Source organism: Mus musculus, chromosome 5 (genome assembly GCF_000001635.26).
Source record: "Mus musculus strain C57BL/6J chromosome 5, GRCm38.p6 C57BL/6J".
NCBI classification, from domain to species: Eukaryota; Metazoa; Chordata; class Mammalia; order Rodentia; family Muridae; genus Mus; species Mus musculus.
This window is the reverse complement of record NC_000071.6, coordinates 91,734,337-91,757,947: the sequence shown is the minus strand read 5'-3', so window position 1 is coordinate 91,757,947 and position 23,611 is coordinate 91,734,337. Positions and strand designations below refer to the sequence as shown.

The 23,611-nt window shown below is 42.8% G+C and overlaps 1 pseudogene; it reads left to right on the top strand.

Annotated features, from left to right (window-relative positions):
- On the top strand, nt 19,835-20,418 carry Trmt112-ps1 (tRNA methyltransferase 11-2, pseudogene 1; annotated as a pseudogene).

The window sequence follows — 23,611 nt, the reverse complement described above, 5'->3', positions numbered from 1 at the left end:
TTCTCTTCAGACAGTTCATGCTATATATTTGAACCAAGCTGGCCTCAAATTTATTCTGTAGCTCAGGCTGATCTCAAACTCAACATTTTCCTTCTTTGGCCTTCCAAGTACTGAGATTTACAAATGTGTAGCACTGTGAGGGGCAGATTATATTCTTTATAGAAGCTCTATGCTATTCACTGTTTCATTCCGCAAATATTGTCTTCTGCCAGATTGGCTTTGCTATGCCTCAAGATACTGTGGCACACAAACATACACTCTGTGAATTCATGGAGTTAACATCATATCTGCTTCTGGGGATAGATATCTAATAATGTTGAAAAATGAGTATACAGAGTTTATCCTACAATATGCAATCCAAGGTCCACTCTTTCCCACAGATTGTGCCTTCCAGACAAATAGCTGAGGTAGGTCTGCATCATTATTATTCCTAACAAATGAATTCTGTGTGGTCAATATGATGTGACCATAGCTTGCGCCATAACGCCTTACCAGACCAATTAAGTGAGTAACTGAAGAAATTACAAATACCAGATTTATTATTTATATCTAAGAACTATCATCAGATAGTGGCAAAGTGTTTTGGAAGAGATGTTCCTATTATGTGCTGTCTATGCTGAAATTCTAGCAGTTGAGTAAAATGTCAATGTGTATGTGTCACCATGAGGAGGGCAGTGCAGCAATCAGTGACAGTGGTCTGAGTTGTTATAATTATGGGAGGCAACACTGAGTGTTTTCAATGCTATGACAGTGAGCTAGATAACGGTTCACCCCAGGAGCAGGAAGGAGGCCTGGGACGCAGCTCAGTGATGCAAAGCTTGTGTCGTTTGTCTGAGGCCCTAATCGCCACCCTCAGTACCACAAAAACAAATGACAAGAAAGACAGTCTTAAATCCATTCGTTTAGGAAGAGTAATTATGTATTTCGTACTAGTCGATTGTTCAGAACATAAATCCCTACAATAACTTTATTATGATGATGCTAATGCAGTAAGATGAGTCAACTCATGATACTTAAGACTCACCATCGTTCTTTTGTTTATAAATTACCTGCTGAAACACTTGCATTTAAGCAAAAAAAATTTTTAAAATTGTATTTAAGTTGCGTATAATTCTGTTGAGATCATGAGTGTTTCATTTGAGATTTCCTCACGTCTTAGGAGAATAAGTTAAAAGCAGACTCTTAACTCGGGTCTCTCTGAATTGAGTAGGGGTGACAGATCCCACAATCACCTTAAGCAACATTCATGAACACTCCTCCATGAAGTCATAACAAACAATCCAAAGAAGGTCTATTCTTAGAGAAAGAGAAGGCATCTTAAACACATTCTGTTTACATAAGTCATTTAAACATACAGACTCTGTAGGAATCCTTTCAAAAGATAATATGTTATAGTTATGAGGCTATCAGGCTGAACGTTTAAATAAAACAAGAATGAAGACATTTGCTATAGCCTGTCTGTAATTTCCAACATTTAAAGATGAAAGATTTTTGAAGTTCACACATGAATCTTAGATAAAGGTTCCTCCTAGAAAACACATACAAAACTTTTTTTCTCATTCTCAATTATATTCTGCTTTGAACAGAGGCTGTAACATCATTAAACGCAAGCCTTTTGCAATACATACATCAAGGATTTGAGCCTGCAGAGACAACCAGATGTCTTTTTAAAACGTTGGCAGCCTTTGTGGGTTAATGATAAATTCAACTCCATTCCTGCTCACTAGCTTGGGTTTCTCACAGCCAACGAACGGCACAGTGAATCTGAGTAAAGGAATATTCGTGAACTAGGCAACTGTAAAAGAACCGCTTTTGTGACTGGCACCGAGAACAGAATAGATATGGCGACGGCTTGCAATGACTCTCTCACATCTGTCAGTCCTGCATACTGATTGCACAGACAACCATAGCAGAATCATGCAGCTGGAGGAGCGGGGTGCTGGCTACTATCAACATTCCTCTTTGAACAATGACAAATTTGTGTCCTACAAGTCATTCTTGAAATGTCCTATCAAGGGCTGACCCAAAGTGCTCACACATGTTTCAAAGGCCATCTGAACAAAAGAAAGTTTTGATATTATGTAGTCACTGCCCCCCCCATCCCTCAAGCGTGGGTTACTTGAATATCTATGAATATATCTCTTATGTACTTAGGGAATAATAACGAGAAAAATCTCCTCAAATGCTTATTATGTATATATTTAAAAACATTTTTATTTATTTTTACTTTGTGTGTATGAGTGTTTGCCTGCATGTATGTGTATATACTACATGTATACCTGGTACCTATAGAAGTCAGAAGAGGGCACTGGACTCTGGAACTGGATGGTTATTGATAGTTGTGAATGTGCTCAAAACTCAACCTGGGTCCTCAGAAAGAGCAACAAGTGCTCTTAACATCTGAGCCATCTGTACAGCCACCACATACAAGTTTTTTTTTCTGAATATAATTTTTTAGAAAGGAGTTTGAACAGAATTGCTTTGTATGTGTGAATGATGTTGCTTCCAAAGGACATGGTCTGTTAAATGAAAACCTCAGAGCCAGGCATCCTATGAGTTTTCGGTGAGGGTTCCAGAGGCACCCCGACTAATATAGGCAATTGCTCTTGGTTGCTCACCGTAACTAGATGGTAAGACCTTATTGCTTAATGATGCCTATAGTTCTCTATGGTTACAGGCCATGGAGAGATGAGTCTTGAGCATCATCTTGTTTATCATCTTGAGCACCAGGAAATGCTCTCCCTGCTGGCTAGATTTCATAGGTCCAGATGGTGCTATGTAGGCTTCTGGGAGACACAAGACATTACTGGTTTTACCAAGCACTGGATCTCTGCATGCTACAGTACTGATGTGCCAGGCAAGCATGCCCCCTCACCCCACCCTGGTACAGTAGTGGGAAGACTGTTTTATTGGGGGAGCCCCCTGATCCTCAGCAAGGGATTTATGCCTGGCACAGTGGCTAGAGACATCATAAGGACTAGGAGAGGAGCAGTTGATGGCCTTTTGCTAAATGGATATGTCGTTGAGCTGATTTCTAAATGTTTATATTTGTATCCATAGATTTTTCACTGTTCTCATGTTCAGCTAAGCACTCACGTGGCTTCTTCTTAGCACTTTGGACAGTTCTGAGCACTAACCACTAAGCTTTGCCATGAGAACAGTGAAAATCTATGGCCCCTAAGGCTTGGGACATAGATAAAAAGGAGGTAGAAAGAATTTAAGAGCAGAGGATGCTGTTCTCTGGACCTAACATGGCTGTTGAACTCACAGCAGCTTCAGATACCCAAGCAAGACATCCATAGAGTGAGACAGTTAAAAATTCCAGTGCAGACAGGGAAGGGGATTTCGAGGTACAGTCTATAGCTGGCTAGGTATTGATTGTTTATGGTTGTGGGCGTGGGGGTAGGGAATAGGGGCTGATCACATTTCTTTCAGGAAATGACCACTGGTAGGTTGCCTAAGTCTCAGTGGATGAGCCCACACACATGTGCATATGAACAGCTCTAACTGGATTCAGTGGTGGGGATGTAGAGTTGTATTGGGAAGGGCCTGGATGGGTAGAGCTGCAGGGTGGAAGTTGCAGGGGGTGCATAGATATTCACTCTACACATGTGTGAGATTTTCAAAGTATATAAAAACGGACACCTTACCTGTTATGCTTTCCATTTCAGCAGACGTCATTTCTCTCTTCGCCAATGTCTTCCTGGCACTGGGAACAGTTTTTGGCATACACAATAGCACTCAGTTAATCCCCTCTGAATAGTGAGCAGTTGGCATTACCCAGCACCTTTAATTATGACAGGGAGACACATGGACAGCTTTAGGTGGCCCTTCAAATAACTATTAAAAATAAATAGCACATGTGTGTTTAGAAGGAAGACTGAGTTCCATAGTGCTGATATAAAGAGAAGGACAAAAAACAAACAAACAAAAAAAAAAAACAAGAAAAGAAAACAAAAAACAAAACAAACCACCACCACCAACAACAAAATAAAAGCAAAAACAAAAAGAAAAGAATCAGACAAAAACAGGAGTGGAGCTTAAACTACCTTATCATAGGAAATTCATTTCTGCTTCAAAACTTTTAAAATAATATTTTTTTCTCTCTCTCTCTGTGTATATGCACACATGTGGTCAGCACAGCGTATGTTGTGTGGGTCAATGGACAGCTTTCTGGAGTCTCGTCTTTCCTTCCACCACGTGGGTTCCAAGCTCAAGTTATCAGTCAGTCTCGGACGGTGATTGCTTTCATAGCTGAGCCATCTTAAAGGTCTGGGTCTAAATGTATACATAATAAGCAATTCACAAAGCTTGGCAGTTACACCCACTCCTAGATCAGGGCCTGTCAGTCAAGCATGCCCTTTGCAGGTCTTCAAACTGGAATCTTTTGGTCATGCGTAACCTGTCCTGTGAGTGTCTGGCAGGTAGAGACTTTTCCATTCTGGTACTTAGAGGTGAGTCACTGCCCTTTAGAAACCACGACCTGGGCAGCTGGCTGCATCTAAACTGAGCTGCAGGGATTTGTGAAAACCCTACTTTGTTTTTCAATGTCTTCTCAGAGCTCCTCCTATTTCCTCAGTGGGCTTCAGCCTCGTCTCTACCTTCAAGGACAGGCACCCTATTGCGTTGCGTCCACCCCACCGGAATCTTCTGCGGCCAAGCTTTATTGCTTACTTCTCAAGAAGACCCCGAACAGGGAAAATGGTGCTGCTTATATAGCCCGCAGCGTGACGTTTCAGCACCTGATGTGGCGTGACAGCTCCTGATTCGTTGCTCACCCATCACCCCACTATTACACCCCGAGAATGGGCAGTGACTAGGAGTGAGTTCATTCTCGCGTGTGCATACAAGGCTTGTTTACTGGTTAGGCACAGCGGAGGCCAGCGCCATCTTATAATGGCGATTGCTCGAGGCATGCATGGCTCTCCTCAGCGATTGCTTGTGGCACGCACGTGATTGCTCACGGCACGGCTCTCCACAGCACCCAGAAGCCTTATGTGTCCTCCTGGACTGCATGCCCCTGACATTTTCCTTACCTACTTGGAAGGATGGATTCCCAGTTTTCCTGTCCCATTTATACTCTAACAGGTACCCTTTTCAACTATTTTGTACCAAATCAACTTTGGTTCTTAACTTGTTGCTACCAAGGTGGGAACTGGTATTCAATGTGAATTTTTTTCTTTTTTCTTCTTTCTTTCTTTCTTTCTTTCTTTCTTTCTTTCTTTCTTTCTTTCTTTCTTTCTTCCTTCCTTCCTTCCTTCCTTCCTTCCTTCCTTCCTTCTTTCCTTCCTTCTTTCCTCCCCCCCTCTCTCTCTCTCTCTCTCTCTTTCTTTCTTTCTTTCTTTCTTTCTTTCTTTCTTTCTTTCTTTCTTTCTTTCTTTCTTTCTTTCTTTTTTTTCTGTTTTCACTATGTAGCCCTGGCTGGCTTGGCCTGGAACTTACTATGTAGATCAGGCTGGCCTTGAACTCATAGAGATTCACCTCCTCTGCCTCCCAAGTGCTGGGATTAAACATACATGTTGCCATGTCTGCTTTATAATGGTTTCTTTATTAATTGGTTTTCATTGTAGAAAGCAAACAATTAATATTTGACATTTGACAGAGTAATTGACTTTATAGTCAGGGACATAGTGTCTTCCTTTGCCAAAGATGACAAAACTTGGCTTCTTAACATTCAAAAAAATTTTTGAAGCTTTCATGGGTTAAATTGCTACTGTGAGCAGAGAGCAGAGATGCAGAGAGAGGTATCAATATTAACACATGAGTGATACAGCATCCCAGGACTTGGGATGCAGCAGAGGCAGGCAGATCTCTGAGTTCAAGGCCATCCTGGTCTACAGCGTAGGTTCCAGAACAGGGACACACAGAGAAACCCCGATTCAAAAACCAACCAAAGGAAAAAGATTTAGCACATGAATAAGGCCAGTTGACAGTAAACGGCTTGGAGCCTTTCCCCATGTGAGTTGCATATATAATACATGTAAGAATGTTCCAGGAAAGCCCGCGCAGTGAATGGGATGGGTACTGTGTAAGCGACCTCCAAGAGGTCTTGAGAGTCAGCGCCATCCTTTGGAGCTTATTCCTTTCCCTTGGTCACCAACCCCAGCCCCCATTTTCACGAGTTTCTTTCTCTTTTCTAATGAAATATATATATATATATATATATATATATATATATATTATTATTATTATTATTTTGGACAGGGTTTCTCTGTATAGCCTTGGCTGTCCTAGAACTCACTCTGTAGACCAGGCTGGCCTCAAACTCAGAAATCCGCCTGCCTCTGCCTGTTCTGGGATTAAAGGTGTGCGCCACCACTGCTGGAATATTTGTTGCTTTAATGAGGTTCTTCGTCCTGAGCTCAGGAGGCTCCCGGACTACTGAACCACGCCTATAATGCAGCCTTTCTCATCGTAGGGAAGAAGCTACTGACCTGTTATTAGTACAGGCCAGAATTACTTCCTCTAGGTTTCCGAACTGAGGAGGGAAAGGGGGTGTGGCTTTTAACTCCCACCCGCCCCCCAGGAAAGGGCAGCCATTGCCCCCACTCCCTGCCCTGCTGAAGGCCAGGCTCTGTGGCTCCCACCCCTGCTGATATCACAGAACCTGTCAGGAGGCTGAGGGAGGAAGTCTGCTGAGCTCGCCAGGCTGTGAAACTCACAGGTTCCTCAGGAATTTGGAAACCACTGTTATTGACAGGAGAAAAGTCATGTCTTTTTCTCCTCCGCCATAAAGCCCCAACCTTTCCTGTTTTTCTTTTCAGCCTTAAACCTACTGTCCTTAGACTTTTCTCCTCACAAATATTTACTCATGAGCAGTGAACTGGAGTGAGGGCTTGTGGCTGGTTAAACATGTCTACTAGTTTGTCTCCCAGAAGTTTTGCTCTGGAAAGAATTCTAGAAAACTCCTGTTTTAACTACAATTTTCTATGAATAGGTGTCCCATGTTCCAAACCATTGTATTCTTTTTAGAACCCAAGGTTTTCTGGCTCTACCAGTTAGAGAATCAGATGAAAAAACCCTGGGCACCAGGAAGGGTACCCCATGCTTTCTTGAGCACAGTATGACTTGCTACACACATTGTGGGTCCATTTTTTTCTCTTTTGGTACTTTGGGGTTTAAAAACCTGTGGTTGAGAATTCTCTTAGAGGACAGAGTCTGGAACATCCTGTGTGGACAGAATCCATAGCTGTCCCGGGCAGAGAGCCAGAGATGAAGCTATGAAGAAGAAAAATTAGAGAGCCTATAATGTTTGATATATTAGAAGTAATGTTTAGAATATGGTGAAGTGTGTGTATAAAATGAAGATCGTCTCCATTGGGGTTAAGAAGGCTTGCAAAGATAAAAACAAAGTGGAAAGAAAGCGTCTATCTGCAGGGCAGGTGGCATAGACTCTGTTCCAGGTCCCACCTGGTCCTGTTTGGAGAAAACACTAGCTGTTTGCCTCTTTTCAGTGAGTAGCTGCTGGGTAAGAGGCAATGCGCTTTTCTTATCTTTATATCCTGGTCTGGGCAGTCTTCCCTTGTCCGATCAGGGCTGTTATTAAAACTGGAATTCAGCTGTGTGAAGTCATTACCCATCTCCCATCTTTAGTCTCTGTTTTTCTTCAAATTGACATTGTCAGCCAAAAGGTTTTGCATCTCTCCCCCCACTCCACTCCCCACATCTCCCTTCCCCCATCTCCTGGTTACCTGTCTCACTATCTTGGGCATTCCCATGTCTACAGCTATAGGATAAGTTGCTTAAAAGGACAGGGTTGATTTGCTAAGCATGTGTGTGTGTATATATTATACTCTGAGCCTTAAAAAAGCAAACAAACAACAAATACCTGTAGTGCATTTTTCAAAGTTTAAATCCTGACACTGGTTGGGGGAGGGGTGGGAGCAAGCAGCGGAGAGAGGAGAGAGGGGGAAAGTTTGGAGAATGGGGACTAAGTGCCAAGAGAAATAAGCATGTTATTCTATTGTGCAGGAAGTTGGCTAGAGGGAAAGATACTGTACTATCCACACAAGCTGGGAGAAAGGGTTTGCATTATTACCAGAGAGGTGGCTATGGCAGACGAGGCTGACGTTGATCCCTGTTGTATGTACTGTATTCCTGCATGGAAGTATCTTACAGAACTCCTCACGTGTACAGTCTGTATGTGTCAACCACAAAGGTCCAACTGAGAGCCTGTTTGATTTCAGCAGAGGGGACAACAGCAAGGTGGAGTCACGTGGACAAATTGAGTTTGACTTTTTGAAACATTTTAACCTAAAAACAAAGTTACAACTTAATATTGTTAGCATTCCCTGTTGCTTTTGATTGTCCAGCTCTTTGGGGGCACAGTATTCATCTTGAACAGAATGAAATCAAAGAAGCTTAGAAGAATAAAGGAAAGACAGACAGATGACAAAAAGAAACGAGTGAATTGGTGGCTTCTGGTCAGCATGATTTTCCCGAGTCCTCAAATTAATTCTAAGTGGTTCTTTCTCCAATGGGGTGCTGTCCAGCTTTCCCTCTAATTTGCAAAGAAATAATTCGCCACCTAAAAATGATTAGGTTATAAAATATTGACAGTGATAACCCTCACATAAAATATGTTCACTTTATAAGCAACCGATGCATGGTTGAGGTTGTTCATATGCACACAGTGTGATTTTGAAAGTACAGCCATGTTTTCAATGGAAGGCCCACGTCCTTCCAGCCGTTGTCCATGTGTCTGTTTAGTTCTTTTCTTTCAGTGTAAGTGAAGAAGTTTAAAAACACAAGTAAAAGAAAATTACCCAGTTATTTCATTTAAAATTAGAAATAGCCACTTCCCTCCCCTAGATGATCACTGTGGAAATGGTTTCCAGATTGCCTCGATAGTCCTTTTATTTTTGAGAGTCTCCATCTTTTACCATAACTGTCCCTAATGTCCCTGAAGCTCAAAATGACCCCTATTTTGGGATAATCCATAAGAATTCTTTAAGGGGGCTGAAAGTGCCTCTTCTGGTCATTCACAGCCCAGGTACAAATTAAGTAAGGGCTGAAACAGGAAGAGATGTTTTAAAAAAAACCCACAGAACTTCAGTTTGATGCTTGCTTTTTGACTAGATGTTTGAAGTGCTCTTTTAACCCCAGTATCAGTTTGTGGGAGATGTCTTCACTCCCCACTCTTGGGTGTCTTACTGCCTCCTTTTTTTCTTAGAGATTCTAAGAAAAGGGTAATTTGGTTTACAGTGTTTTCTAAGAGGCCTTTGTCACTCATCTCCGGGATTTTTAAAGGCACAGTGTGTGGGTTCAGATGTCCTAACTCCCGCCCCCCTTTTCCTCTGTTGTACTGGAGTGAAAGGAGGGCTGTGCATGACATAACCATCAAATTTTTGTCTAGGCCATTTTGAAACTTGTCTGGAGGATAGCATTCTTTGTAACAAAATGTGTTTTGATGGAGCTATTTTACACAGGTCTAATGAAACAAGGTTTCACAGGAGTGAAACATCTGGAAGGGAAAGAGAATTCTTGCTCTCTCTAGCTTGGTGTGTCACAGGAATGGTGTGTGTGCGTGTGCGTGTGCGTGTGCGTGTGCGTGCATGTGCGTGTGCGTGTGTGTGTGTGTGTGTGTGTGTGTTGGCACTTGTAAAGATCCCAGAGCATGGGGAGCTCAGCACATCCAGACTAACCACAGGACTAGAGAGTCATTCCCCTGCCCGTGTATCTTATTACCATATCACTAGCCTAGGAAAACCCAAAGGCAATAGGAGTACTAAAAGACCAGAGGAAACTTTAGCCTCTGACACCTACAGCAACAGCAAACAGTAAACATAACTTAGCCCCTAGACGGGCAAGCAAAATATCACACTAAAGCTCTGCGTACTCTGTGTAGTTCCATTAGCCCAATACATGTCTGGCTTCCAACCAAAAATTCCATACTAAAGGTGAAAGTAAATTTAGCATTTCATTAAATGAATTTAGTATTTCATACGAAAAGGTAAAAACAAATGAAAAATAATCAATAAACAATTCTCCCACAGTTACAAATATCCACCCTCTAGTTCCATACAACTTGAAGAGGCAGAGCAAGCGTCAGAATAGGACAGCTGTGGCTGAGACTTTGGAAAAGCCCAGGATGAGCTTAAATATGGCTGAAATGTTAGGATTCCAAACGAAAAGGTGGCCAAACGGCAAGAACAGATGGGTAAAAAGTGTCATATTGCTATCAGCAGGGAGAATCGGCAAAATTGGGTCTCTTCGGATTTTCCTAGAATTAGAACGTTTATATGTATGTGTGTGTGTGTTTAAAGCTTATTTTGAATTCTTATTTCTATCTATGCAGCTGTTTCTTTAATATTAAACATTTCCTCAGTTGTATGATAATCCTTGACTGTCTATGTATACTGAAGACTGATCATTGAAGAGCTAAAAGCTGAATATTTATATCAAGGAGAGAGATGGGACCTGCCACACACTGGAAGTCTAGGGTAGCTGCGTAGACATTAGGGGAGTGGATATTTCATGGGTGAGGATGACCCAGCTTCCGAATAGCTTTACTTTAGGATTGATCATTTTAGGGTCATCTTTAGATGTGCTTTCTGGGTGAAGTTTGGCAATACAGATCGTGGTAGCTAAAGATGGAACATAGATGAATGTCCTACTGTTAACTATTTAGACTTTTGTTCAATCTCCCTGTTCTTCCACCTGTGTGTGTGTATGAATGTGTGTGTATGTATATATGTATGCACATGTATGCATATGTATATATATTTATATGCATGTATGAAGGCTGCTAGAGGTCCACCCCAGATGTTGTGGTCCCCCCCCCTCCCAAGCTTGTGTGTTTGAGACAGCATCTCTTACTGGCCTGGATCTTCCAGTAAAGGCTGCCTGTTGAGCCCCAGGGACCTGTTTGTTCTGTCTTCTTGGCGCTTGGGTTATAAGTTTGTGTCATCATGGCTGACACAAGGGGTTCTAAGGGTCAAGCTCAGGTCCCCATGCTTGGGACCAGGGACTTTACTAACTGTACCAAAGCCTGGCATTATCTTATTGGACAGTAGGACTCACTGGGCCTCTTCCAGGCAGAATCTTTCAAGAGTAAAACTATGCTAGACGCAGGACACAGCACAGGAGAGAAGTGGGGAAGATCATGCATGCACTCCGTGCACCCCGATTGTGTTCCTCCCCCTCCCCTGGTGGGAACTGAAGACTGAAGACAACTGGGGTCACATGACAGACCCAGGGGAGGAGAGGGGACAGTGTCGCTCTAGGTTTGAGCCAAATGGACAGCAGTGATGTGAAAGAAAGAATTGCCAGTCTTTGATTTGTCCTGGGGGAGGTGACTCTTGGCCCCAGTGCTATCAGAAAACAGCAGTAGGAGGAGGTCGTTCTGAGAACTCAGCTAGAGCTGAGAGCACCAGTGTGGGACCTGGCTGTGTGAAGCTTGCAATCACTGCCTCTTAGGCAAAGGAAGGGGTCAGTGTGATCCTACTTGAAGTCAGGCTGCAAAAAAAGTAGTATTTTCTGTATTACGAGTCAAGTTGATGTATGTTTAAAAATTTAGGCATTTGATGAAGACACATTTTGGGGCTTTTTGGCCTATGTTTGAGGAGATTTAGCAGTTTGACAGTTATAAACTCGTAACTCACCCTGAGCTGTTTAATCTGACCCAGACTGTCTTCATGGCTAGTGAAGGTCACTTTCCCTTGGAGACTCCTGCACATGGGGTGATCAGATTTCATGACCTAGGGACACATCCACCCCTGACCTCTAGCCTCTGGTCAGACAACCAGGCTCCTTAATCGAGAGCTTCAGTGCTCAGTTAAGAGCTCAAAGACCTCATATGAATACATACCCAATAAAGTTAAATACAGATTCTTTGTACGTCTAATCCAAGAACTCGTTGTAAGTGCAGTGTTTAATGGCTCTGGTCTTGTTAGTGAAGTATGGCACTATTTCTCAGGTCGGGGAGGATATTTAGCTTGTATGTAGCCAGTAGGTCACAGAGGGGAAAGGAAGAAACAATAAGCATAGTGATTTCAACTGTCACCGTTAGTGTAACTTGCTGGACCCAATGCTTTGAGTTTCCCTGCATGTATCCCCGCTGCCTGGGGGCATTTCCGTCCTTCTTACCCCAGGATCCTCATGTGTTTCATATCAATGGAATGGTTCTGATATTCTGTTTTACTAAAGTCCTGTTGCCCTCTACTAGTGCAGAGGGCGGGAAGAGAAGCCCGTGGCTGGGGAAGAAGTGGCCTGTTTTGCTTGCTACAGATATTGTTAATTTTCTCCTGAGCCCTATTCAGACAATTCTCTGTGGAACCAGGGCCAGTTAGGTAGTGGACTATGGCAGGAGAAGATAGGGAAGGTTATTTTCCTAAGGGGGCTGCATTAGTTTGCTGGGATTGTTTAATGAAATGTTACCGACTGAATATCCTAAAGAAGAGAAATCTCTCCTCCTACTTCCTAGGCTAGATGTCCAAGATCAAGGCCTTGTTAGGGTGGTCTCTTCTGAGGTTTCTCTCCTTAGTTTCTAGATGGTTCTTTTCTGCCTCCATCTTTCATCAATAATTCTGCTTCCTAACATATTCTTTTTTATAAGGATGCTAGTATATTCACTGGACTAGGATCCACCCATCTGACTTCACTGGATGTCAACAGCTCCTTGGAAGGTCCCAAGTCCCAGCACATTTTGAAATTCTCATGTTAGGTCTTTAATAATTAATTTTTGGAAAAATGCAACTTATTTTGCAATAGTGCAATCATTCTATAGGGAGAGATGATGCTTTAAAGAGAGTACTGGGCTACTTGATAATTGGAGCAATGAAGTCCACAGAATTGAACTTTCTCCAGGAATTTCATACTTGGCCAAGTGAGAGGTTGACTTAGAGCAGGAACGTCCCAAGAAGTTTCAGACAGCTCTGGCTACTTGAATAGAGCCTGGAAGATCAGACAGTGATGAGCAGCACTGATTAACTATGCATACCCCTCGTCTTTTCTGAAGCTCATGTCAGTATCCCAAAGATAGACTCAGTGAGTATGATAGTTTGAATAGGTTTGACCCCCCATAGATTCATGTGTTTCAATGTTTTGTCATAGGGTTACCCCTCCACAAACTCTTCATCCAACATCTGCCCTCTCCCTCTTCCCCTTTGCCTCTTTGCCTCTTAGGTGCTTCCCAAACCACCCATCCTCTCCTGCCCCACTTCTCCAGCATCCCCCTACTCTGGGGCATCAAACCTCCAGAAGACCAAGGACCTCTCCTTCCATTGATGTCAGACAAGGCCATCCTCTGCTACATATGTATCTGGAGCCATGGATCCCTCTCAGTATACCCCTTGGTTGGTGGTTTAGTCTCTGGGAGCACTGGGTGGCCTGGCCAGCCAATTTTGTTCTTCCTATGGGGTTGCAATCCCCCTTCACTCCTCTAATCCTTCCACCAGCTCCCCCACCAGGGTTCCCTAGCTCAGCCTGATGGTTGGCTCCAAGCATCCACATCTGCATTGGTTGGTTGCTGGCTGAACCTGCCAAGGAACAGCCACACCAGCTTCCTGTCAGCAAGTGCCTTTTGGCAACAGCAACAGTGTTGGGTTTGGTTTCTGCAGACAGGATGGATCCCCAGATGGGGCGGTCCCGAATGGCCCTTCCTTCAGTCTCTGTTCCATTTTTTTGTCCCTATCTTTCCTTTGGACAGGACCATTTCTGGGTTAAAAATTTTGAGATGTATGGATGGTCTTACCCCTTGACCAGGGACCATGCCTATCTACTGGAGGTGGTCTCTACAGGTTCTATCTCTTCTTCAAGAAAAATTGATTTCTTTACTCTTCTTAAAATTCACACAATATTGGGGAACAAAATGTTTTTTTTTTTTTTTATATTTTACAAGTGAGAAAAATTGACTATTTTAATGACTTAAAATCATTGGTTCCTCTGGATCTATGGAAAGATAAATTTCCCCAGGGTACATTTCGTACTAATTTATCTTTAAAAAATTATCTGGTTGTTGGGGCCTACTTGGCCTTGGTTTGGTCTTTGAGGACAAACCTGAGCCTGGCTTGATTTTCAAGACCTGTCATTCGCTTGAGAATGGCTCATCATGACCTACTGACCTGAATGATACTGCCTCTTCCTAACTACCACTGAAGTATCAATTTCTTATAGGTCCCATAAGATCACTCCACCCCGCCCCCTCGTCACCTCACACCACCCCACACGTCATCTCACCCCATACTTCTATCCCCACCTCCTTGCCCTGTCTATATAAGCAAATTGCTGCCACATTAAAGCAAGTTCCTGCTTTGACAAGACTTCCGGCCTGGTGAGTTAGTCTCTCTTTCTTTCTTTCTTTCTTTCTTTCTTTCTTTCTTTCTTTCTTTCTTTCTTTCTTTCTTTCTTCCTTCCTTCCTTCCTTCCTTCCTTCCTTCCTTCCTTCCTTCCTTTCTTTCTTTCTTTCTTTCTTTCTTTCTTTCTTTCTTTCTTTCTTAGATATTTTCTTTATTTACATTTCAAATGCTATCCTGAAAGTTCCCTATACCCTCCCCCATCCCTGCTCCCCTACCCACCCACTCCCACTTCTTGGCCCTAGCGAGTTTCTTTTGGGCTGTCAACACTCGACATACAGCTCAGCCTTGGACAGACCCAGCTGGACCAGGTTCTCTCCTCTCTCCTGGACCTGCCAGCAAAGAGCCAACATCTGGTGATTTTTCTGTTTAGTCAAAATGGTGGTCTAGCACGTTTTTTTAAAAACCTTCCATTTCATTAAAGAATTTTATGAGAAATTCTGGAATCTGAGGTTGGACAAATTTTCTTTCCTAGAATTCCACAAAGAGGGAGATATATCTTTTATATGACACATTGAAGGGAAGGGGTGTTATGAACAAATGTCCACTCACCCCAAATAGAGAAATCACGATAGATCAAAGCAATGATACCACCACAGTCAAACTCAGTGAACCAATAAGTTTGTTGGTGTTACGTTTACCCAGGGACATAGACAGTTGAAATAGAGCTGCATTCTGAAACTTCATACCAGCATGGGTGGCAACTCATGACAGCTGGTAGTCAGGATCACCCTGCAGGATTTGTAGGCAGCTCCGCAGGATCCGAGAGTCTTCTCTCCTCTGCCATTTTATTTGCTTACATAATGTTGCAGATGGAGAGGCCTATGACTTTGTTAAGTTTCAGGGAATTCCTGAGACTTGTGAGTAGTTTATTCCCCGAGTCTTAATAAGCTTCTCTTTATGACTTGCTGAGTCTTAATGAACAATCCTACTATAAGAGAGAATGTTTTAACTAGGAAGAAATTGCTGCATGGCATTATCTATTTTGGAAAGAATGGCATGTTGATTTTTCTTTAATGGTGTATTCCAAATATAAGTTGAATAAAGGTGTACAATTTTGGTTTTCTTTAAAGTTAGTAAAATAGAACATAATAATGAAATTAACTCATGTTTTTAGGATTAAATGTGCTCTCATTAAACATGTAACATGGCTCTTCCTCTCTCTATACACACTTGTGGAAATGTTTCCTAGGTTATCTTGCCCAGTCCTTGCTCATGGACATTCTCATTACAAATGTAAAGGTTGACACTACTCTGGAGGAGAAAGTGTTGGGGAGCAGTCCAGACCTGTGGTACAGGAAGGAGAGGGGAAGCGCTTGCTCCTAAAATAAAGACCCATGCCAAGATAGGCATCATATTTGCACAGCTCCCTCCCAAGATTTCACACAGAAGGTAGAATATTGTGGGCCTTCTGGACCCTCGGTGACACTGGGGACAGCAGGCAGTAGGGATTGTGACAAGAATGAGAAGGGGCAAGAGAGAATTTTTGAGGAGAGCAGACTTGTGGAACCAGAAGACTGCATGCATTCTCTCTTTTTAGCAGGGGTCAGACTTAGGTAAAGGGTTAGAAACACTAACGAACCTGCAGGATCTTAACCACCTGGCCTCCAGGAGGGGACGCTTCAAGGACAGAGACCTGAAGGTGGAAAGTCCCTCCTTTTGCTGACATGGAGTTCTACCAACCACCGAATATGTTGTAATAGGCCCTGCATTGGGAAAATAATCAATGACCAATGTATATTAAAAAAAGTCAGGATCAGAGAAGTGTTTCTGTACCCAAAACAATCATAAGGACCAGAACTTGGATCCTAGCACTCGTATAATAAGCAAGATGTCCCGTAAATGCCTGTGAACTCCAGCTCTGAGGGTTCACACACTATCTCATCTCCTTCACCTGCACTGGGGCACAGCATAGAGTAAATCTTCCAATAATTGTGACAAGGAACAGAATAATAGGGCCTGCCTGCCTGCCTGCCTGCCTGCCTGCCTGCCTGCCTGCCTGCCTTCCTTCCTTCCTTCCTTCCTTCCTTCCTTCCTTCCTTCCTTCCCTCCCTCCCTCCCTCCCTCCCTCCCTCCCTCCCTCCCTCCCTCCCTCCCTCCCTCCCTCCCTCCCTCCTTTCTTTCTTTCTTTCTTTCTTTCTTTCTTTCTTTCTTTCTTTCTTTCTTTTTTTTTCTGAGACACGGTTTCTCTGTATAGCCCTGGCTGTCCCAGAACTCACTTTGTAGACCAGACTGGCCTCGAACTCAGAAATCCACCTGCCTCTGCCTCCCAAGTGCTGGGATTAAAGGCGCGTGCCACCACGACCTGGCAGGGCCTTTCAAAGGCAGACTAAAATGTTTATTTTTGAGATGTACGTCTCCATTTAAAGACAATCATAGTTTTACGCACACTTTCTACTCTTCCTAGTGTTGATCGAGACTAATATACGTTCCCTTGCATCTGTTTACATTGTAAAGGTGCTTGGCATTCCATGGAAAAGCTTCGTACTTGGAGATGAGGCATGTCGTGTGTGCCATGATGTATACCTGAGGACCTCCACCTGCTACACAGTAGGGCCTGTTACAGCGTATTCTGTGGTTGGTAGAACTCCATGTCAGCAAAAGGAGGGACTTTCCACCTTCAGGTCTCTGTCCTTGAAGCGACCCTTCCTGGAGGCCAGGTGGTTGAGATCCTGAAGAATGTATGATGGGAAATTGGGGTTACATTTTGGTGAACACAGTTCATGGTAACACCGGAAGGTAAATTCCCTGTCTCTGCCTAGGAGGGTCCCATCTCCTTGTTTGCTACCTGGGCTGAGAAGGGGCCTGAAGAAGTGGCGTGCTCATGGGCCATGTTCACATTCTGGATTTCACAGTTTACGGCATAAATCTTCTCTTCCTGGTTTTGAGGGTAGCTGGGGAAGAAAGGGTTAAGAGGGAACGCTACTCTGTGCTGCTGATGGCAGCTCCTAAAAGGAAAGAAACTGGGCTACCTTTGACATAAAGCTCTAACTCTGTGTCCTTCCTCCTTGATGGTTCTGCAGGCTAAGGCTGTGAAGAAGCGAAGATGGGTGCATTCCCCCCGCCTTTCACTGGACAAAACTTATTTCAAGTACTCTATAATAAAAAGTCTAAGGTCACTTTCCTTATTCCGTTTACCTCATTTCCAGATATCCAGGGTAAGGAGCTTGGCTTGAGCCTTTTAATTAATTATTATTATTTTTAAGCCCTGGAAGAGAATCCTCCCTCAGGGACGTCATGACAAGGGAGAGAGAATCAATGACTGACAAGAGCTTCTGTTCTCTGGGTAAATGCCATCTGTGTCGTAACCTGACCCTGACCCTTGGCAGGAGGAATGGACTTTGAATAGACTTTGCTTATAGAAGAGGGAGAGGGCTGATGTATGTACAAGAACAGTGAACAAGAAAATCAAATTCATAGTAGCCTAGCCCAAACCCTTCCTCCTTAGACTCGTGAAATGAGTGTTGCCTTATCTTGAAGAGTAGGGGCTTTGCCTTTCGGATCAGGGGTGGGAGCTATGATACCATCAAACAGAAACAACCAGTCAATACTTACGCCAGTATATTTCTTCTGCAAAGTTTCAACTTTTTAACGTCCTCCTTTCAACACACCGGTGGAATGCAAACAGTGAGATTCCTCAGGCCTTGGCGAGATTCCCATTTGGGTGAGGTTTACTCTTAGACCTGCCGTGTCTGTACAGAGGGACACTAAATCAAGGTCAGAATCAGGTGTGTGACTAGGTGCAGTCGTGCATGCAAAGTTAAACAAGCAACATGCGCTCAACAACAATATAAAACTGAAAAGAAAATCCGATGGGCATAGATACAAGGCTCTGACTGTTCTAACGTTGGGGAGACATTTGCACTTTGGAATTAGCAGGCCTGTTGTACTGATTCCTGCAAGGGCAGTGCTGTTAGGAGGCAGATGTGGTGTGGGAGGGAGGGATTCTGCTCTCAGCTCTCAGCGATGCAAGGCTAGGGCAAGGGGGTTTCTTGTCTTTGAACAGAGGATGTAGGCGTGCGCCTCCTTGGACTAGAAAGATGGATGGTTCAAGGGAAGAGGAGGGAATACTTTCTAATTCTCACTTCCCTTCCATCTTGACTGGATGGTAGACGTTTCAGCCCGGGCACTGAGCCAGCCGCACAGCACTCTTCTGTGATGATATTCACACAGAACACTGAGCTGAGCTGAGCTTAGGTATATACTAAGAGTCACAAATCTCATGGAGGAAATAAAGTGATTTCTTAAATTAGTCCATGTAAAAATGAGATAAGTAAAAATTGTTTTTAACTGGTAGTATATCTACACACACACGTGTGTGTGTATATATATATGTTTCTAGCATCTCTTTAATTATCTTTCTATTGAGCTCTATTATTTTCTTAAAGTAGATTGTTTTTCAGTAGAGGAGATACATTGATATTTATCAAAGAGAAATGTTTCATGAATTAGATGGTAAATAATGTTCAGATTAACTATGTGTGTCTGCAACTGCTATGGAAGCAGATTAATGATCCTCAAGAGAAGAGGAAACATTTTTGTTCAATATGTCTAAGTAGCTAGTGTTAGTTCAAACCTCAGGAGACTGACTTTGAATAGTTTATTTTAGGCATATTTAAGCACAGCACAATTTGGTAAAAATATTCCTGGTAATAATTAACTCAATTCCATGTGCACAATAAAGCCTAAGACATGACTGCATCAAAACTCTTGGTAAAGTAACTATGACACCTTCCATAAAGATGGGTTTTATGCATTGACAAGCTCATGGTAAGAGGCTGGGGGAGGATGTGGTGTGGTCTCAGCCACACAGATAGCACAAAGGACATTGCCATGTCCACATGCATCTTCTGGCACATTACAGTTTATGCATCCTATTCTTTGAATGGACAACCCCGTGTGTTTAACCTTCCTGGTTCCCCTAGTGCTTATCCATGAGCACAAAGACCTCCACGTCCTGTTTTCTATAACCTTTGCTATGTCCAGATGCGTGTGACACATCACAGTGACACAGAAATCCTTTTGTGCATGGGTCCTGCCTTCCTACCCCCAGCAGGATCATCTAGGACTTCCCCATGTTTGTATGAAGCCTGAGCACTGAGTACTGAGCACTGAGCACCGAGCTGAAAGCTGATTTCCTTGATATGATCCCCATGTGGTAGATAGTCATAGCCCCTAAATATTCTGTGTGGCAACTCAGTTGCATTTCTTCTTACTCTACTACATCTCTAATAGTCTCTTTTCTATAATTTTATTTTACTTTAAATGAATGTGCCCTCCCCCCCTTTTGGCAATTACTCATTGTCTTGAATGATCTAATTCAAATGGTGTCAAGGCATACATTTTAAGGAGAGATGGCTCAGAGGTTAAGTGAATTGACTGCTCTTCCAGAGGTCCTGAGTTCAATTCCCAGTAACCACATGGTGGCTCACAACCATCTGTAACAGGATACGATGCCCTCTTCTGGTGTGTCTGAAGACAGCTATAGTGTACTCATATACATAAAACAATAGTAATAATAATAATAATAATAATAATAGCCGGTTCCGGCCTCACGCGCTCTGCTGTGACAACATGAAACTGCTCATCCACAATCTCCTAAGCTCCCATGTGCGGGGCGTGGGCACGCGTGGCTTCCCGCTACGCCTGCAGGCCACTGAGGTCCGCATCAACCCCGTGGAGTTCAACCCGGAGTTCATGGCGCGGATGATCCCCAAAGTGGAGTGGGCGGCGCTTGTGCAGGCAGCGGACACCTTAAACTTGGCTGAGGTACCCAAAGAGCCGACTGAAGGCTATGAGCACGACGAGACATTTTTGAGGAAGATGCACCACGTGTTGCTTGAGGTTGATGTACTGGAGGGCACCCTGCAATGCCCAGAATCTGGTCGTCTTTTCCCCATCAGCCGCGGGATCCCCAATATGCTGTTGAATGATGAGGAGACTGAGACGTAACCTTGCTAGCCGCCACTTTGGTATTTTGTTGACTGTGTGTTTCTGTTGTACGGTCTGTTAAATAGACGTGTCATGTGTGACCCCCAAAGTCCCCCCAGTGACTCGCCGACCACCGTGTACTTGAGCTCCATAGTATTTTTTTCTCATTAAAGGTTCAAAACCAAAATAATAATAATAATAATAATAATAATAAAGTCTTCACTGTCTGATAGGCTTCTACTTTCCTGGTTGTCTGGAATAGATGTGATTGAGTTTTAGGTTCAGAGATGAGGAGAAATGGGAGCGTTGATATTAGGTTCATTCTTTTTCTTTGTTTCCTCAAACTGGCGAGTCTTTAAAAGAGTTCAAGAAGAAAATGCTGTGAAAATAACTCACTTTGAAGACTGCTAGGCTAGAAAGCAAAGGGAATCTTCACAAGGGAAGAGATGGCCAAGAGGAGGGATTGAAATTTCCAAGGCATTGAGGGAGCTAGCTGTATGTTTTACACTGGGGAAGGTGACAGATGAGAAGATGGGAAGCCACTCCTGTGTGCCTTGACACTGGGATGGAGATCATGACATTCCCAGTAAGTCTAGTCTCAGGAAACTGAGCACAGCCATGGAGTGAGTGTCTAAGTGAGCAGCCTGGAGTGAGGAGATCTAGCTGTTATCACACAGCTCAGAGATTATGGTTTCGAGACCATTAATCAATTCCCTTATAAATGTTCCAATAACTTGTCTAGGTCTTTGCTTCTTGGCTAGAGAAATATTTGGTTAGTTTTCACTCTGGGTCGAGACAAAAAAGGTCACACGGGCACTGGTGGTTGTAATGAAATCTCATTGATCTTGTTAAATTCCTGCTTATGATATGTTTTGGATTTTAGACATGATAACTGAAGAATGCAAAGCTAAAGGCATAGTCTGAAACCTGCTGTCAAAGGTTGCAGAAGCAGTTTACACATCTGTGTATGATAAAGGCAATATGATAAATGATAAGGCTTAAGGAACCTTGGTGCTGGGCTTGGGAATTATTGGCACATTTTCTGACTGTCTTGAAATCTGAAATTCTAAATTTTAAAAGTTATCCTATAAAGACTCAAGGAAGACAATTTTAATAGTGTGTCAGCTCTCTGGTAATGTCACAATTGACTGAGGTTTGCAGGAAAGTTTGGGGATAGAGGTCAAATTTTCGAACCTAGGAAAGCTCATACTGTCTTTATAATGAAAAAAAAATCAAGTGTTTTAGGAATAGGATAAAGTTTACCAACAACAATATTAGGTTTAGCAATATGAATGGGGGTGAAAATTATTTTGAAGGATGAAGAGAGTTGGAAGGCAAATATGTATTCCAAGAGAGTCCAATAATAATGAGCAGATGTGTGTGAATCTTTGTTGTTATTACTAAGATGCTGTCTGGGGCCTGGAGAGCCAAAGATGAGAAATATGGAAAATTCAATCAGATGTCATTAAAATATCTATAACATTTGTAGTGGGAGCCTACAGCAAGAGCATAAAGAGTGTTCAGAATAGGACCAGGCAGTAACTGCATTAGTTAAATCCAATCAAGTGCTGCCTCAGGCTTGCTGTGGATACTGGAGACCCAAATCACATTGAAGAAGCAGAAAACACGAGTCTAAAATTCAGGGAGTCTTAATACCAACTTATCTGGTACCATGGACTTGGAGGTCCCAATGCAGAGTGCCTCCGTGTGGTTCATCTTGTCTGCTGAGATCTGAGACCAGGCCTAGCCACAGTCACTGCTTAATAAGCTGCCTTACTATTCCAAGCTTGTCACTGCGGAACTAACTAGGGATGACAAGCTCCAGCTTCTTTATTGAGGAGCACAAAACATCTTCCACAAAGGGGAAACACCGATACATCTTAGTGATAATGACTTAATCTAAAATAGTAACATTTTTCTGTTTAATGTAACAGGTACACATTTGGATTTAAAGACCCACTCGCCTTGGGGTCTGAATTTGAAACGTAAATCAGCAACAGTCTGAATTATGATTTTAAGCTGAAATGCATATTTTACTATATTTATAAATATCATTGATTTTAAAGAGGGCCTAGCATTTACTTTATTTTTAAAAGTTATTTACATTAAAAAATTAAATTATGTGTATGGAGGTGTTGGTAAGTGGACACAAGTGAGTGTAACTGCCTTAAAGGCTGGAAGTATTGGATCCCCCGGAGCTGGAATTACAGATGGTTGTGAGCTGCCTAACGTGGGTGCCGGGAACTGAACTCAGGTCTTCTGTAAGAGCAGTAATGCATTCTTAACCCCTGAGCAACCTCTCCAGCCCTAGTATGTGTTATATTTAAATATGTTGAACTTAGTTAACTTAGAAAATTTCCTTATAGTAGCAAAGAGTGCCCTTAAAAAGCAATTACATCAACTATGTATACATAGTAAAAAAATTAAAGGATCTTAAATTTCTGAAGGAAACCTAATAAATTGAACAGATCAAAAATGAATAAATATGTGTTTTATGGAAACTTACTATTTTATAAGCTACACCCCCCTCACACCCACACCCTAACACCCATACCCACACTCCCACCTCTACTCCCACACACCATATAAAGGAGTTTAATTAAAGTCACCCTACACAGGGGATGATGCTTCTCCCAGAAGCAATCGGTTGCTAAATAAAGGTCCAGTGCCAGGAGTGGGCTACCGTTCCTTGAGTAATTAATTGCTTCAGAGTGTCCTGAAGCTCCCCACAACAACAGAAGCTGTCTTCATTGCTCCTGGTTTCCCACCAGAACTTGATGGTCTGACCCGATTATTGAAGACAGGATAGACTGTTGTATAAAGACAGAGAAATCAAGGTGATACTGTCCAGAAATCTTCTTCCTTGTTGACTAGCTTTGGAAGATACCATGCAGGCTGCTTACCCAACTGTGAATTCTGCTACAATAATGTCCAGTGTGATAAGATAGGCTCATGGGTACATGGATATTTGGGGGTTGAGAAATGAATCATATTCTGATTAGATTTAAGGCTTGCTCTACAACAAGAAGCCTATGTCTGGTATTGTAAATCTAGCCAAGAACACATGGCTGGGATCTTATATGCTCCAGGTATGAACTTCCTACTGCTATTTTGCTAACTGGAGATAGCATCAGACTGCCTTCTAAATTCACACCTTTTTATCTCGAGGTTAGTGTAGTTCCCAGACTCCATCAGAGAAGTGTCTCTGTGCAGTGGATGATAGTTAATACCGAAGCTTATAACTAGTCAAGATGTTGAAAGTAAATGTTTGTGGAATGCACAGCTACAAATGGGACATTTGTGTCATACCTTTTCACCTCAAGCTTCAGGGAACATCTCAGAAGAGGGTGGAGAAAGGTTGCAAGAACCAGCAGGTGGGGAGGACA